Genomic DNA, 16,110 nt, shown 5'->3' with positions numbered 1-16,110 from the left:
TACACATATATGTGGATGACGCACAAATCTTCTCTTTACCCTCTTTCACCATAAAGGTAAATTCCTACATCTCTACCTTTCACTTACCTGTTTCCTAACTCTCTGCTAGTACGTCACCATTGACTTTCTTCTACTTAATGCTGTAAAATCGAAAATCTCCACCACCCTTCTCGTCTCCTTCCTATCGGAGAGACCATCAGTCCATCCTCCACAAGGAGAAACGAGGGAATGATTATTGAGGATATTGATTCACAATTGAGGAATCATCTCTTCCACAGGATAGGGACAGAGCATCAGCTCCCAAGCATTAGAAAAATCCAGCATCACCTCCCTTTCCAATCCACTACAAATCTCCTTTGTACACCTGTCATAAGTAATCTAGATTACTGCAACAGCTTTTTCATGGAGCTCAACAAGTATGCATTCTCTCCCATTGAAAATGTTATCAGCTTTTCAACCAAACATTCTTCTCCCTTTCACTTAAAAAAAATCTCTCCCTCCTGCCTTTGGGGTGCTTGAATCGGAGCCAATGGCAAAGACCGGCATGAAATCTTTATCCTAATCTTCAAATCAATTCATGACCTGGACCTTCACCCTTCACACCTCAACTTGATCACTGCAATCTCTAATGCGCACCAGCTCCCAGTTCCCACTTGTGCTATTTTTCTCTACTTTGTACCCCCTGCCCCCCACTCAGGGAGCTCAATATTCTTTCCAAATAAGCCACCATTGAAGCTAGCTTTAAAACACCTCACTGGCCAGAAGTATCACCACCATAGTCTAAAGGTCCCATCCAGCCATCTGTCTGCTCACCATCAGCCAGGGAAAATATAAAAGTGTTAATGTGTTTAAGTATGGGTAATGTGCATGTCCTGTGAGTTCATCCTCCTGTACCTTGGCTTCCCTGACCACCTTTATATGTAAATCAACACATCTGTTTATTGTCCTTCATACTGCAATTGATCTTTTATACGATTTGTTATTCAAATCCATTCCCAATAAATTGTGCCAAAATGTACTGCAATCAAGCCTTAATTATTAAGTTTAGTTTCACAATGATACAAAATTCCAGCCACTCGTACTTACATGTCCTTTGTCCACGTATAAAACCATTTTGGCTATCACAAAGAGAGGCAAGTGTTTGAGCTAATGTTTTAGCAAACATTTCATTGTCTTAACGCAAGAGAACAATGGACAGTTTATTTCCTTTAAGAATGTCAAATGTTGTACTTAGAGACACATTCTGGGCATGCAGACCTTTCTCAGAACAGGAGGTGGAATGCTATGTGGATAGCTACCCTGAGTGATGTTTGTAGACTGAAGAGTCTAAAAGCATTTCACCAACTAGAAATTGAATATGAGATGGCAGATACTGAGGCTTTTTGTCACCTGCATCTGCACCATCTTGAGAATGAGGCACGGGACAACTCGCCCATAAAGTATAAAGTGTTAAATTCAACTTTTCATATAAAATGGTATCCATGATCTACAAACTCCTGTACAACAACCATGTAATATGAAATATCTCCCGGCTCAATGGCTCGCTGATCTAGGCCATATTGAGAAAGTTGTTTAGGAATAAATGATGTAACCTAAAGAGGTGAGGAATCACCGAGCTTCAGGCAGGTACAATATAACATTTGACATAGAAGCTCTGATTACAAGTAATTGGTGCGACATTTATTCCTCCAAATAAAATTAAAACTCCACTGAGTTGAAATTTGTTGTGTAACAAAAATACCACCCAAGTATGAGTCTTTCCCTGATAATATGGAATAATATGCAGATTTTAGTCTTTACTACATCAAAATCAGCATGGTCTGGTATATACGGGGCATCACTCCCTACCAAGTAATATCCGTAGTTTTGACCTGCTGAAACGTATCCAGAGGATGTGATTTTTATTTTACTACCTAATACTGCTGCTACATATGTGTGAAGGATTTGGAGTTATTGTAAATATTGAAATTTTAAGGTCAGCTCATACTGAGGGCCTGTAGCTACTACACTCAATTACAGATGTTATGGTAAAACTAATAACCATGTTTGAGAGGATGCAGCCAACCTCATACCTTTTTCTTTATTTGGAATGCCACAGTTATGTGTGCTTTGGAAGGAGGTTGTGGAATGCCTCAGTAGCATCATTGACGACTCTATGCCTTCACAAACTGGGGTAATGTTGTTTGGGATGTCAAATCCTTAGAATCCTGCCTTAATTTATGGCAAGCTTTCAGGGATTTAGGATTGGTTGTAGTGCACTGAGAAATCACCAGACTGTAGGGCAGAAGATAGACACCACATTTTACGACCTGGTGCATGGCAGCAGAATAGGGCATCCATACTGGTAGTGGTCGTCTTCTTTGCATGCTTATTAAAATAGGAGGCCTGAGGAGAATGTTCCTTTGAAGAGAGACCAACTGGTCTGAATGAAGGTGGCCATCCAATAATAAATTAGCTAAGAACCACATTGAGAATCAGCATTCAAGTAAAAAATTGTGGCTACCGCTGTCAAACCTGTAGGGTCCCCACCACCCTTGCCCAGCTGAAATCTATGGGAGCCATACCAGGAGATGGATGGCTAACACTCGGTCACTATGATCAACACTCTGATACACCTGGGTGAGATACACCATGGGCCGTCTGTTTTCATCGAAAAATGGAGAATGAGGCTCTTTCTCCAGCAATCATCAGAGTCCCTCTCCTATGTGTGATTTGGAAGTTTGGGAAACTGGTCATTCATTACTGGTCTCTGTGCTATCGAGCCGTCCTGTGTGTGCTTCTGATGTTGCGGAGCCTGTATCCAGGCCTAGCACCACACAGATGTCTTTGATGTTGTTAATGGCAAGTTAATGGCCTTTGAGGGTGAAGTGAAGGCAGAAAAGTTATCATCAGCTGGTGGGTATTGTTTCTCTCAGCAGGTAGGCGGTTACATCTTTAAACTCTCGTTGTTTATCTAGTTTGTAAAGAGAGACATCTTGAAACAGCAACAAGGTATCGCCACAGAATATTTTGTTTTTTTAGCTTTGCAATGCCTGGAGATTCCGATGCGGACAGTGCAGGGGATTTTACTGATTTCACCCTATTCCCTGCCACTGTGGGAGAATACATGGGAGGGCTCTACTCTTTGCCATTATTAATTGTAATGTCCTCTATGAGCATGGCAGTGCTGAAAAAGGTTGGATGATCTCATCGAGGCCCTTGTAAAAGTGTCTTGTTGGGTGACACAAAGCTCTAAGCCACCTCAGGCTACTGTTATGGGAGAGGGCCCAAAAGGCTGCAGGACTAGAAGCAGTTCTCTTGACTGGGGTGAATGTTTGAGTTCCTCTGCATTCCATCCACTTGTGTCTTTTGCTTTCTCGCCCTAAGTGTGTCAGGTATGCCCAGACGTGGGTCCCCGGCTAACTGTGCCAATGGTTTCAAGCTAGCCTGGCTGATGAGGGGTGATGCCCCTAAACCGGTCCCAGGATGCTTGTTTCCGGTCCAGGGAGGTGCAGTGGTGAAAAACTCCTGGGTGCAATCACTAACCTCCGTTGCAGTCTTCGTTGCAGCTTTCGTCCGCTGTGCTGTTCGGCCGACGGTCTACGGTGGAGAGAAGGAGGGTAAGGAGGTGTGTGTATGACGCCACCCGCTCAGGCAAGCTGGTTGGTAGAGCCCCGCCGGCCGTGTTCAGAAGCGTGTTTGGTGCAGTCTGCTCTACGTTCGGCTCGGCGAGGGCAGTGGGGGCCAGCGGTTTCACCATACGCCGGTCTGTGGAGTCCTGCATGGGAGGCTCGTAGCGCTTGCCGGAGAGCTGCAAGCAGAGTCTCTTTCCTCTTCCGGGGAAGTGAGGTCGGCAAGGGAGGCGTCAGAACTCGCCCTGCTAGTATCAGCGCTAGTGCTTACAGCAGGTTCAGAGACCAGGAGAAGCTCTCACCAAACTGGGAGCTTAGATCCCGGGTGAGTGAGGGTGTCGAAGTGTCATGCTTCCTGGAGGGTACTGACACCGAAAAGGCCTCAAACAACGTCAGAACCAGGGAGGCCATAGGGAATAAAGGAATAAAAGTATTAAACCTGGTGTCTATAGGAAAGGGAGGAAGACGTTTAACTGCACAGAGTGCTAAGCAGATTGAGGGACACCCAGGTGTGAATCAGCAGCAACGGATGAAAAAATTTGAAAGCAATGGGGACGCAAGGAGTAATGATGGTGGTAAGGCCTTAAAAGGGGGGGCGAAAAGCGCAGAAAACACAGAATTAGTTCAAGTGCAAGTGCATGGACTAAGTGGGGAAGTGGAAGCGGAGGTGGTCTGCACTGAGTCGAGCAGTGCTATATTAAGTGCCAAATTAAGCGAGTGTACAGGGGCAGCAGCACTAGCGTCTGTGGAGGAAGCCCACATTGGTGAAACAAGAGTAACCACGGTACAGGAAAAAGAAAAGGAAAAGGGCATATCAAGTTATTGCCTAAGAAACAGGCAATTTCGCAAGTATACCAGTCAGGCGGTAACAAAACAAGTAATTGCCCCTCGCAGCACCAAAAGGAAGTCCAAGAAGCAACTTAAGTCAGACCCCAACAATTTTTACACTAAGAGGAAAACCTCCAAGGAAACGGGGAAGATCGGAAGCGCACTAGACGTGCCTCTTTGTGTTACTCCCTCTCTCAGATCCTTCTTTAGAGTACAGGACCAGAGCCAAGTACTTACCGGCAAGGGGGCTCAAGAGGTTAAAGTAGTGGAAAGCAACGCTTCTACTTCGCTATCTAAATCTTGCACACCTATGGTTGGGTCTCCAAATACGACTCAAGTATCAGGTATGTTAGCCTCACAAGAAGGTACACCCATCCCTTCTATAACGGAAGGGAGAGATCCCATGCAAGAAAAACCGACAATTACCACAAAACAAGGACAAATGCAGGCAGACCTAACAACTGATGGATCGGAAGGGTCGGAATGGCTAGAAACCGTACATCCTCAATCAATAGTAGATCAATTGAGCAGCCATCATATAGGGAACCGGCCAGGGGAGGGCAATCTCAAACTCAAACCCAAGTCCCGGAGCTAACCTCAACAGAGTTGATGATGGAGAAAATGATGGAGGAAATGAGGACAAAATTTGCCGTATCTGAAACAAATCAGAGTAAAATCCGGGAGGTATGTGAAGCACTAGACACTAAGATGAGTGCTCTGAATGATTGGGTCACCGTGGTTGAGTCAGTTCTGGAGGGTCTCTCAAAAAAAGTAGAAAGAAATGAGAAAGAGATAAGGGTTCTCAAAGAAAGTGGTAGGAGTACCAACGAAAAATTGGAATCTTTGGAAAACCAGGCTAGAAAAAATAATTTGAGAATACTGAATGTCCCAGAAGGGAAAGAGGGGACTGACGTAAGGAAATTTATAATACAGCTACTCGAGGAACAATTTCCATGGACAAAGGAGATAGGACTAGGTAAAGATATTCAAAGAGCGCATCGAGACCCCTTTGGCAGGAATAAAGAAAAAAAGAACCCCAGGACAATCCTGATAAACTTTAAAACCTACACTATCAAGGAGAGAATCCTAAGTGAGGCGTTGAAAAGTGGCCCACATAGCAAAGATGATTGGACATTTAGGATCCGGTCCGATATTTCCAAAGCCACTCAAGATAGGTAATGGGAATTGGGGCAATACATGCAGGAGCTGAAAAGTTTAGGGGCCACGGTACAAATGACGTTCCCCGCTGCGCTCCGAATCATGTGGAGGAATAAAATTTACAATATAAGGGAGCCTGCTGAAGTAGCTCATTTTCTGGAGCAGATAAAGGATCAAGTGAGAAGGTAGTCCGAGCCGGAGTGTGGGTCCGGCGCTAGGTCTGGGTTCTGATCCCTAATCTCTAGTCTCTAGTCTCTAGTCTTAGTCCCCGTAGATGGGATTCTGACCCCTAATCTCCCCTAAACTCTAACTTAATTTTGGTAGAGGAGAGGGGACCTGATAGTACTGTATGAAAGCAAGGAGGTCAAGAAAATATTCTTAATAGAAACAAAGAGGGAGCACTACTAGTAAGAAGCGGGCAGTCATGGAGCTCAAAAGGGGCTAATAATGCAGCCCAAGAGAAAAAGAAGGGAGGTTTCCCCAGGGAGGTTGCTTTTATGTCACAAAAATTTTAAAAAGATAAAAATATGCACATGGGTGGGGAGCAAACTAGGAAAAAAAATGGAAAAAAATCCTCAGAAGGCACAAAATGAGTTATCAGGGCCTGCAAAGCATAGGCTAGGGGAGGACATGGAAAATTTGTGTGTGAAAGAAAGAGGAAATGATGGGGAAAAATGTTAACATACTTTCTTGGAATGTAAACGGGCTAAGACTCCCAAGTAGAAGCCGTAGACTTTTTGAATATCTGAGGGTGGCAGACTGCGAGATCATTATTCTACAGGAAACACACTTGTTGAAGATAGAGTGGGAGGACATCATAAAAAAACTAAATTGGGTGGATTGCTTTGTATGTACAGATCAGGAATGTGCGGTTAAGGGAATAGCGATACTCTTCAAGAAAACCCTAAAAGTAAAAATTGAAAAGACTGAACTTGACAAAAAGGGCAGATGGGCAATTACAAGGGTAAGAATCTACGACACCCCATATACAATAGTGGGTTATTATGGTCCCAATTCTGATGATCCCTCCCCCTTACAGAACTTGTATACCCATCTCTTATCATATGCATCCCCGGTGATCTTAGGGGGGGATTTTAATCTGATTCCAGACCATAAGGTAGACCGTTTTCCTCCCATGAAACAGGTTAATCTCCCTAAAATGCGGGAGTGGTTGGGAATCTATAAAAGAGATCTGGGTTTGGTGGATATTTGGAGGGAGAATGGGGACAAAAAACATCCTTTTACCTTCAAAAATAAAAGACTGGGAATAAAATCCAGAATTGACTTCTTGTTGACAGACAAAATATTAGTGGATAAAATTTATAAAATTGAGCATTTGCCAGCCATATTATCGGACCACTCTGCCGTGCTATTAAAATCTCAGTTGGATATCCAACAGCCGGTAGTTAGATGGACAGTGGATCGTACCATTTTTAACGACCCCCAGAACATTGAGAAGCTCAAAATAGAGTTGTCAGAGTACTTCGAGAATAATAAGAAGGGTGTATCCTCGCAGGTCATGTGGGATGCATATAAGGCGGTTATAAGAGGGAAGATACTAAGTTTGTATGCATACAAAAACAAAAGATCAAAACAAGAGATAGGAATGCTGGAAACTAACATCAAAAACCTAGACCTACTAATAGTGGCTGAGGTTGATCCTGAAACAAAAAGGAAGTTGGAAGAGGACAGGGGAAGGCAAGAAGAACTGCTAACAGGGAAATTAGAGAGCAGGGTAAGAGAGAGATGGGAGGCAAGCAAGTTGGCACATTATGAGTACGGGGAGGGGTGCAGCAAGCTCCTGGCGTGGAAAATAAAAACGGATGCCAGTAGAAACAAGATACTTAATATCTTACCGCAAGATGGTTCAGATATCTGTTCAGAAGAAGAAGTAATAAGAAAATAATTCGTAGATTTCTTTTCCCTATTATATACCGAGGACATTGCCCCATTAAGTGAGGACCTAGATAAGTACCTAGAAACCCTGGATTTACCAGTGTTATCGAATCAGGAACAAGAAGAATTGAATGCCTTAATTACAAAGGAAGAGGTAGAAGAGGTGCTGAGAGGCCTGAAGAGGGGTAAAGCAGCAGGCCCGGATGCACTACCAAATGAACTTTATATTAAACTCAGTGAGGTCCTATCCCCCCACTCACAAACTTGCTAAACAAAATCTATCTAGAGAAAGGGAAACTTCCTGATTCGTGGAATGACGCCACGATAAGTATCTTGCTAAAGCCCGGTAAAAATCCAACAAGATGTGAATCCTATTGCCCTATAAGCTTACTTAATAGTGATTATAAGATCTTTACACAAATTTTAGCAAAAAGGCTTGGTAAAATAGCAGGTAAGCTGATAAAAGAAGATCAGAAAGGGTTTGTAGGAGGCAGGCACTTGCAGAATCTTACTCACGAGCTTATCGGGTCTATAGATATAGCGATAAGTGAGACAATCCCCTTAACACGGACGCGGCTAAAGCGTTTGACAGAGTGAACTGGGTTTTTCTAAATGCAACGCTAGAAAAATATAAGTTGGGTGAAAACTTCCAGGAAGCTGTTAAAGAATTGTGCCGAACACCAAAAGCCAGGGTTCTAATAAATGGGAGTTTAACAAAGAATATAGATATAAATAGGGGGACTAGACAGGGGTGTCCCCTCTCACCCTTATTGTTTAATTTATACATCGAGCCGTTGGCACATAGGCTTAGAACTAATTCGGAAATAACCCCGTTCAAACATAATGGATGGGAAAAGAAAATAGCTTTGTATGCAGACGACCTGATGATTTTCACGGATAATTATGTAGGATCCATTAAAGCTATTGAGGACACCCTAAACGACTTTGGTAGGATATCCGGCTATCAAACTAATCAATTAAAAACAGAGATTATGAGCTGGAATTCCCAAGTAAATAGCAACTACACCAGGGAGAAAATCAGATATTTGGGGATAGAGTTGACCAAAAATCTAGATAAAATAGCAAAGATAAATCTAGACAGGATAACAGCGGAAGTAAGAAAATTACTGAAGGCGTTGGGAGGCCTCCCTCTGACCTTTCTAGGCAGATCTAACCTGATTAAAATGGCCATCCTCATTTGTATTCAGTGCAATCCCTCTAGAATTTAAGAGAGATACTCTAAAGAAAATACAAGGTGAACTAACAAGCTTCATTTGGGCATCTAAAAGTTCTCGCATTGCATGGGGGAAATTGCGGAGAAAAAAACTGGAAGGGGGAATTGCTAGCCCCGACCTAGTCGAATACTATAGAGCCTTTCAATTTAAGCATATTAGGGTCCTATTACGTAAACAAGATCTGTACCCGGGACATCTTAAAACAATGACCAATAATACTGGCCACTTCTTGTACAAATTTGGCCATCCAAAGTACTTAAAAAAAAAAACCTGAAGACTTTGGAATCAGCGGGAAACTGTGGTACCAGATCAGGAGTACTCTGGATATCCCTTATTATAGTGAGTTTGCACCTATATGGCACTCTCCAGGAACTCCGGAGTGTATTAAAGACAGTTTGGCAAAACCACTAAAAACAACAGGTTATGAAGTATGGGGCCAATTATTGGTTAAGAACACTTTAACAGACCGGGAGTCTCTATGTACAAGTACAAATGCATCCCTTTCAAAATTCAAGTTTTATCAACTTTCTGGATGGGTAAAATCTCTGAAGCAGAAGTGCAGTGGAAACAAAATCCTAGAAGCCTCAATGTTACAAAATTTCCCAAAGAGAAAAGAAATTGCATTATGCAGCTTTATAAATCAGAGATCAAGAGGGCACAAGCTCTCTTTTACGAAGGGAAAATTAATGCAGCAGCCAACGCGCCCAGGGAAATTTTTAAGATAGCGAAGTCCCTCATTTCACCTCTTGCTGAACGTCCCACCGCTGAAGGTGCACAAGGCCGTTGCAATGAGTTGGCCGTTTTCTTCTAAAAAAAAATCCAGACCATATACTCCTCATTTAGTAATCCCAAGGATGATGCAGGCTCTGCCACATACAAAATATCTGACTCCCCGGCCCCTTGCAAGCTGGACATAATTCCGTTCCTTGATGCCTGTGGTCTAGACAGACTAATTTCTAAGGTCACCTCCGGGTCGCCCAACGACCCAGCACCCCCTCAGATCCTTGTTAGGGTCCTGGACGTCATTCGCCCTGTCATTTTAGAAGCTCTAAACACTTCCATTGCTTCCAAATCTGTTCCACCCTCCTGGAAGTGTGCCATGGTGAGGGCATTGCTGAAAAAGCCCACCCTGGACCAGAGTAACTTGGCCAATTACCGCCCCATTTCGTTACTCCCGTGGCTGAGTAAACTGCTGGAGCGGCACGTTAATAACATCTTAACAGACTATTTGGAATCCAATGGTCTGCTGCGTGCCTCCCAGACAGGATTTCGTCCGCAACACGGAACCGAAACCGCTCTTTTAGCGGTAACGGAAGAAGCAAGAGCCGTACTGGATCGAGGAGGAAAGGTGGCCATCATCTTACTAGACCTTAGCACCGCGTTCGACGCGGTAAACCATGCCACGCTATTACATCGACTGGCTGGCATGGGCGTGTCGGGCGCGGCCCTGGAATGGCTTGCATCCTTTTTGAGCGAGCGATTCTTTCAGGTTTTCGAGGGTGAGGTAGCCTCTCCTAAACATCCTCTCAGGTGCGGGGTCCCTCAGGGCTCCTCCTTGAGCCCGACCCTTTTTAATGCCTACATGGAAACCCTGGACAGGATAGTCCATCCCTTTGGTGTGCGTATTGTCACCTACGCGGATGATACACAGCTGGTGGTCTCTCTAGACCACTCAGAAGGATCATCCTACACCTTAGGCCCCTGTCTAGAGGCTGTTGCCAGGTGGATGCAAGCTTCCTGTCTGAAACTCAACGGGGAGAAGACAGACATCATTCTTCTTGGCAATCCTCCCCCGTCTGCTCTTGCATCCATCTGGCCACCATGTTTAGGCGTTCCCCCCGCCCCGAGGTCCCAGATAAAGAGCCTCGGGATCTGGCTCGACACCGCACTTGACTTCTCGGTCCAGGCTACCAAGACTGCAGCCACTTGCTTTGGATTAATGAGGATGCTCCGCAAGGTGCTTCCCCTGCTCCCCTTCCAGGCGAGGAGGATCATGGTCCAGACCCTGATACTCTCCCGCCTGGATTATGGAAATGCTCTCTATTTGGGAGCCCCGGCTTCGGTGCTACAGAGGCTTCAGGTCACCCAAAATAGTGCGGCCCGCTTACTGTTCAACTTGCCCCGTCGGCAGTCGGCGAAGAAGGCCCTGAAAGAGCTCCATTGGCTCCAGAGTGCAATTCAAGGCTATGTGCATTTTGCACAAATCCTTTCATCGAGCAGGCCCAGCGATTCTGCACTCTCTGGTTACACCCTATGTTCCATCTCGCCCCCTCCGCTCTGGCACCCTGCAGCTGGCTACCTCTTTCAAAATTAATAGAGCCCGCTAGGGTGGCCGCTCCTTCTCCCATTCGGCGGCCAGACTCTGGAACGCCCTTCCTTTTTCCATCCGAGGAAACAGTAATCTTCTGTCTTTCAGAAAGGCTCTGAAAACGCACTTGTTCGCCAAATCCTACTGATCGACCCTGAGCCCGCGCTAAGCCATTTAATCATCAAGCGCTGCGAGGCCTCAGGGTAGTTATGCGCTATACAAGTGTAATTTTTCATTTCAATTTTTCATTATGGTATTGGGCACTGATCGGAGCCAAGGAGGAGGACCTGCTGATTCCGGAGAATACCTGGGGAAAAGATCTGCCATTGTTGGACCTTCAACATTTTTGGCAAGTATCTATGAGCAAATGTTGGTCCATTGTGAAATCTGCTACTCTAAGGAGAAATCACCTATTTACTTCCCACAGAGCCTACTGGACGCCGAAGCACCTATCCAAATTCAGTGGCAGTAACACGAAATCCTGCCCTAAATGTGGCCTACCAAGGGCGGACGATGTGCACATGTTCTGGCAGTGCCCCCAGCTCGGTGGCTTCTGGCAGGAAGTGAGTAAAATCCTAGAAGCAGTACTGAGAAGACCAGTCATAGTAAGTATGGATCTTGTTATTTTTGGGGTCTGCCGGCAAGAGGGAGTAACACCCTTAACAAGGAAAGAAGAGAACTTGTTGTTTATGTTGATTATGCTTGCGCGAAGGGAACTCTGCATTAAGTGAATAAGACCAGTCTCCCCTACGCACTTAGAATGGGTGGCTTCCATAAACAGAGTAAATAAGTGGGATAGGAAAGGGAAACCCAGTAAGAAATACAACTATTGGGAGATTTGGGAGGATTCACAGTTTGCAAACTAATTGGGTGATTGAACACACTGACATGCTAAGCCCTATTCATTTCCAATGATTATGCAATGGCAATATGTCCACAAGCATGACGCTTGTGAGAGTGGCCAAGGTGGCCAGCTCCCCCACTTCGAAATAAAAGTATTGAAAGTGTCATGAACGTAAGGGGACCCGACTTTGTAAGTACACATAGCGAGACTCCCCAACTCCAGGTGTGGTGAAGGTTCGGACAGCTGAGAAGTGGGTCCCTTATAACTTCAGGTACACTCTATTGCAGAATGAGGAATAAAAAAAAAAAAAAAGAAGGATTTGGAGTTATTGTAAATATTGAAATTTTAAGGCCAGCTCATAATGAGGGCCTGTAGCTACTACACTAAATTACAGATGTTATGGTAAAAGTAATAACCATGTTTGAGAGGATGCAGCCAACCTCATACCTTTTTCCTTATTTGGAATGCCACAGTTATGTGTGCTTTGGAAGGAGGTTGTGGAATGCCTCAGTAGCATCATTGACATCTCTGTGCCTTCACATACTGGGGTAATGTTGTTTGGGATGTCAAATGCTTAGAATCCTGCCTTAATTTATGTCAAGCTTTTAGGGATTTAGGATTGGTTGCAGTGCACTGAGAAATTGCCAGACTGTAGGGCAGAAGATAGACACCACATTTTACGACCTGGTGCACGGCAGCAGAGTAGGGCATCCATACCGGTCCTCTTTGCATGCTTATTAAAATAGGAGGCCTGAGGAGAATGTTCCTTTGAAGAGAGACCAACTGGTCTAAATGAAGGTGGCCATCCAATAATAAATTAGCTAAGAACCACATTGCGAGTCAGCATTCAAGTAAAAAATTGTGGCTACCACTGTCAGTAGTTTGGTTTGCCCTGTTCCCATCATGCACTGGGACAGGAACAGACTAATTTGCATATAGCCAAGTTCTGAGCTGGGATGGTGCAGTGAGCTAAAAAACGGTGATGGATTAAAACCATGATCTCTTGACTTGGTAAGAGTATTCTGCATCATTCAGAAACTCTGTCCATCACCACCCCCCTTTTCCAAAATCGGTTTTATCCACACTATGGGGCCGATTAGGATGGCGGACGGACTTGCGTCCATCCGCCACCCCTGAGTAGGAGGGACCGTCCGCATGGGCAGCGGCGGTCCCTCCATGGCAATTAGGATGTGACCGCCAGGGTGGCGGTCACATCCTCTATTATTAACATTGCGGCGGGTGCAGCTTCAAGCTGCACCCGCCGCAATGTTAAAAATGCATGTGTTGCATTTACATGCACAAAGCGGCAGGCACCGCACGGTGCCTGCTGCTTTGTGTACGCAAATGCAGGGGGGTACCATAGGTACCCCCCATGTGCACCCCCCACCCCCCATTCACCCAGGGGGCCCGCAACGGGCCCCCAAAGTGAATGTCCGTATGCTTTTCCATGGCGGAAAAGCCGCCGTGGAAAAGCATATTTACACAAACATCATAATATGGCGGACGGTGTCTCATAGACACCGCCTGCCATGTTATAGCTTTTCCGCCGCGGTCGGAAGCCGACCGCGGCGGAAAAGCGGCGGACGGAATTCCAGACCCACCAGCCATCCTAATTTGGCGGTGGGTCTTTGGAGTCTCCGCCGCGGTTTTTCCGCATCCTCCAGGCCAGCGGACACTTCCGCCGGCCCGGAGGATGCGGAAAAACCGCCATCCTAATCGGCCCCTTTGTGTGGGAGGGTATACTCAGACGTGAGTCCCTTGCTCATTGCACCATCAGGATTCAAGCAAGCCGGGCCGAAGAAGGCTGTGATGCCAGAAACCGGTCCCCGGAAGCTTGTTTCCTTACCAGTATAAGAATTGGCTTGGTAGTTTGGTTTGCCCTGTTCCCATCATGCACTGGGACAGGAACAGACTAATTTGCATATAGCCAAGTTCTGAGCTGGGATGGTGCAGTGAGCTAAAAAACGGTGATGGATTAAAACCATGATCTCTTGACTTGGTAAGAGTATTCTGCATCATTCAGAAACTCTGTCCATCACCACCCCCCTTTTCCAAAATCGGCTACCACTGTCAAACCTGTAGGGTCCCAACCACCCTTGCCCAGCTGAAATCTATGGGAGCCATACCAGGAGATGGATGGCTAACACTCGGTCACTATGATCAACACTCTGATATACCTGGGTGAGATACCCCATGGACGGTCTGTTTTCATCGAAAAATGGAAGATGAGCCTCTTTCTCCAGCAATCATCAGAGTCCCTCTCCTATGTGTGATTTGGAAGTTTGGGAAACTGGTCATTCATTACTGGTCTCTGTGCTATCAAGCCGTCCTGTGTGTGCTGTGCTTCTGATGTTGCGGAGGCTGTATCCAGGCTTAGCACCACAGAGATGTATTTGATGTTGTTAATGGCAAGTTAATGGCCCTTGAGGGTGAAGTGAAGGCAGAAAGGTTACCATCAGCTGGTGGGTATTGTTTCTCTCAGCAGGTAGGCGGTTACATCTTTAAACTCTCGTCGTTTATCTAGTTTGTAAAGGAAGACATCTTGAAACAGCAACAAGGTATCGCCACAGAATATTTAGTTTTTTTAGCACTGCAATACCTGGAGATTCCGATGCGGACAGTACAGGGGAATTTACTGATTTCACCCTATTCCCTGCCACTGTGGGAGAATACATGGGAGAGCTCTACTCTTTGCCATTATTAATTGTAATGTCCTCTATGAGCATGGCAGTGCTGAAAAAGGATGGATGGTCTCGTAGAGGCCCTTGTAAAAGTGTCTTGTTGGGTGACACAAAGCTCTAAGCCACCTCGGGCTACTGTTATGGGAGAGGGCCCAAACGGCTGCAGGACTAGAAGCAGTTCTATTGACTGGGGTGAATGTTTGAGTTCCTCTGCATTTCATCCACTTGTGTGTCTTTTGTTTTCTCGCCCTAAGTGTGCCAGGTATGCCCAGACGTGCCAATGGTTTCAAGATAGCCTGGCTTATGAGGGGTGATGCCCCTAAACCGGTCCCAGGATGCTTGTTTCCGGTCCAGGGAGGACCTGTCTTGGCAGTTTGGGTAGACTATTTCCATAAGGCTCAGGGTCAAGACTGATTTGCTTATGGCTGGGTCTAAACTGGGGTGGCATGGTGAGCAAAAGAACAATAGATTTAACCCAGATCTCTTGACCGGGGATGAATGTTTCATTTGCTCTGCATTCTGTCCATCATCTGTGTGTCTTTTATTTTCTCCCCCTAAGTGTGCCGGGTATGCCCAGACGTGGTTCCGGGCTTACTGTGCCACTGGATTCAAGGTAACCTGGCTGATGAAAGATGATGCGCCGAAACTGGTCCCAGGTAGCTTGTTACTGGTCCAGGAGGACCCAGCTTAGCAGTTCGGGCTGGACTGTTTCCAAGAGGCACAGGGTCAAGACTTATTTGCACATGGCTGGGTCTAAAGTTGGGGGGCATGGGGAGCAAAAGAACAATGGATTTAACTCAGATATCTTGATTGGGGGTGAATGTTTGATTTGCCCTGCATTCTGTCCATCATCTGTGTGTCTTTTATTTTCTCAGTCTAAGTGCGCCGGGTATGCCTAGACGTGGGTTCCGGGCTTACTGTGCCACTGGATTCAAGGTAACCTGGCTGATGAAAGGTGATGCTCCGAAACTGGTCCCAGGTAGCTTGTTACTGGTCCAGGAGGACCCAGCTTAGCAGTTCGGGCTGGACTGTTTCCAAGAGGCACAGGGTGAAGACTTATTTGCACATGGCTGGGTCTAAAGTTGGGGGGCATGGTGAGCAAAAGAACAATGGATTTAACTCAGATATCTTGATTGGGGGTGAATGTTTGATTTGCCCTGCATTCTGTCCATCCTCTGTGTGTCCTTTACTTTCTCAGTCTAAGTGTGCCGGGTATGCCTAGACGTGGGTTCCGGGCTCACTGTGGCACTGGATTCAGGGTAGCCTGGCTGAAGAAGGGTGATGCCCCCGAAACCGGTCCCCGGATGCCTGTTTCCGGTCCAGGGAGCACCCAGCTTAGAAGTTCGGGCTAGACTGGGGGTGAATGTTTGATTTGCTCTGCATTCGGTTTTACTAATGCTGAGCCAAAGGTACCCTGTGGCTGCGATCAACGATCTCCGCAGGATACCATTCATTTTGTATTACTGTGCCCTTTATATTCACTGCCTAGGCGCTTGTACCCAATTAGTCTCCTGAAAAAAATTACATTTAGGAATGCTAAGGTCGCCCT

The sequence above is a fragment of the Lissotriton helveticus genome, chromosome 4_1, assembly GCF_964261635.1.
Source record: "Lissotriton helveticus chromosome 4_1, aLisHel1.1, whole genome shotgun sequence".
NCBI lineage: Eukaryota > Metazoa > Chordata > Amphibia > Caudata > Salamandridae > Lissotriton > Lissotriton helveticus.
This window is presented reverse-complemented; position numbering follows the sequence as displayed.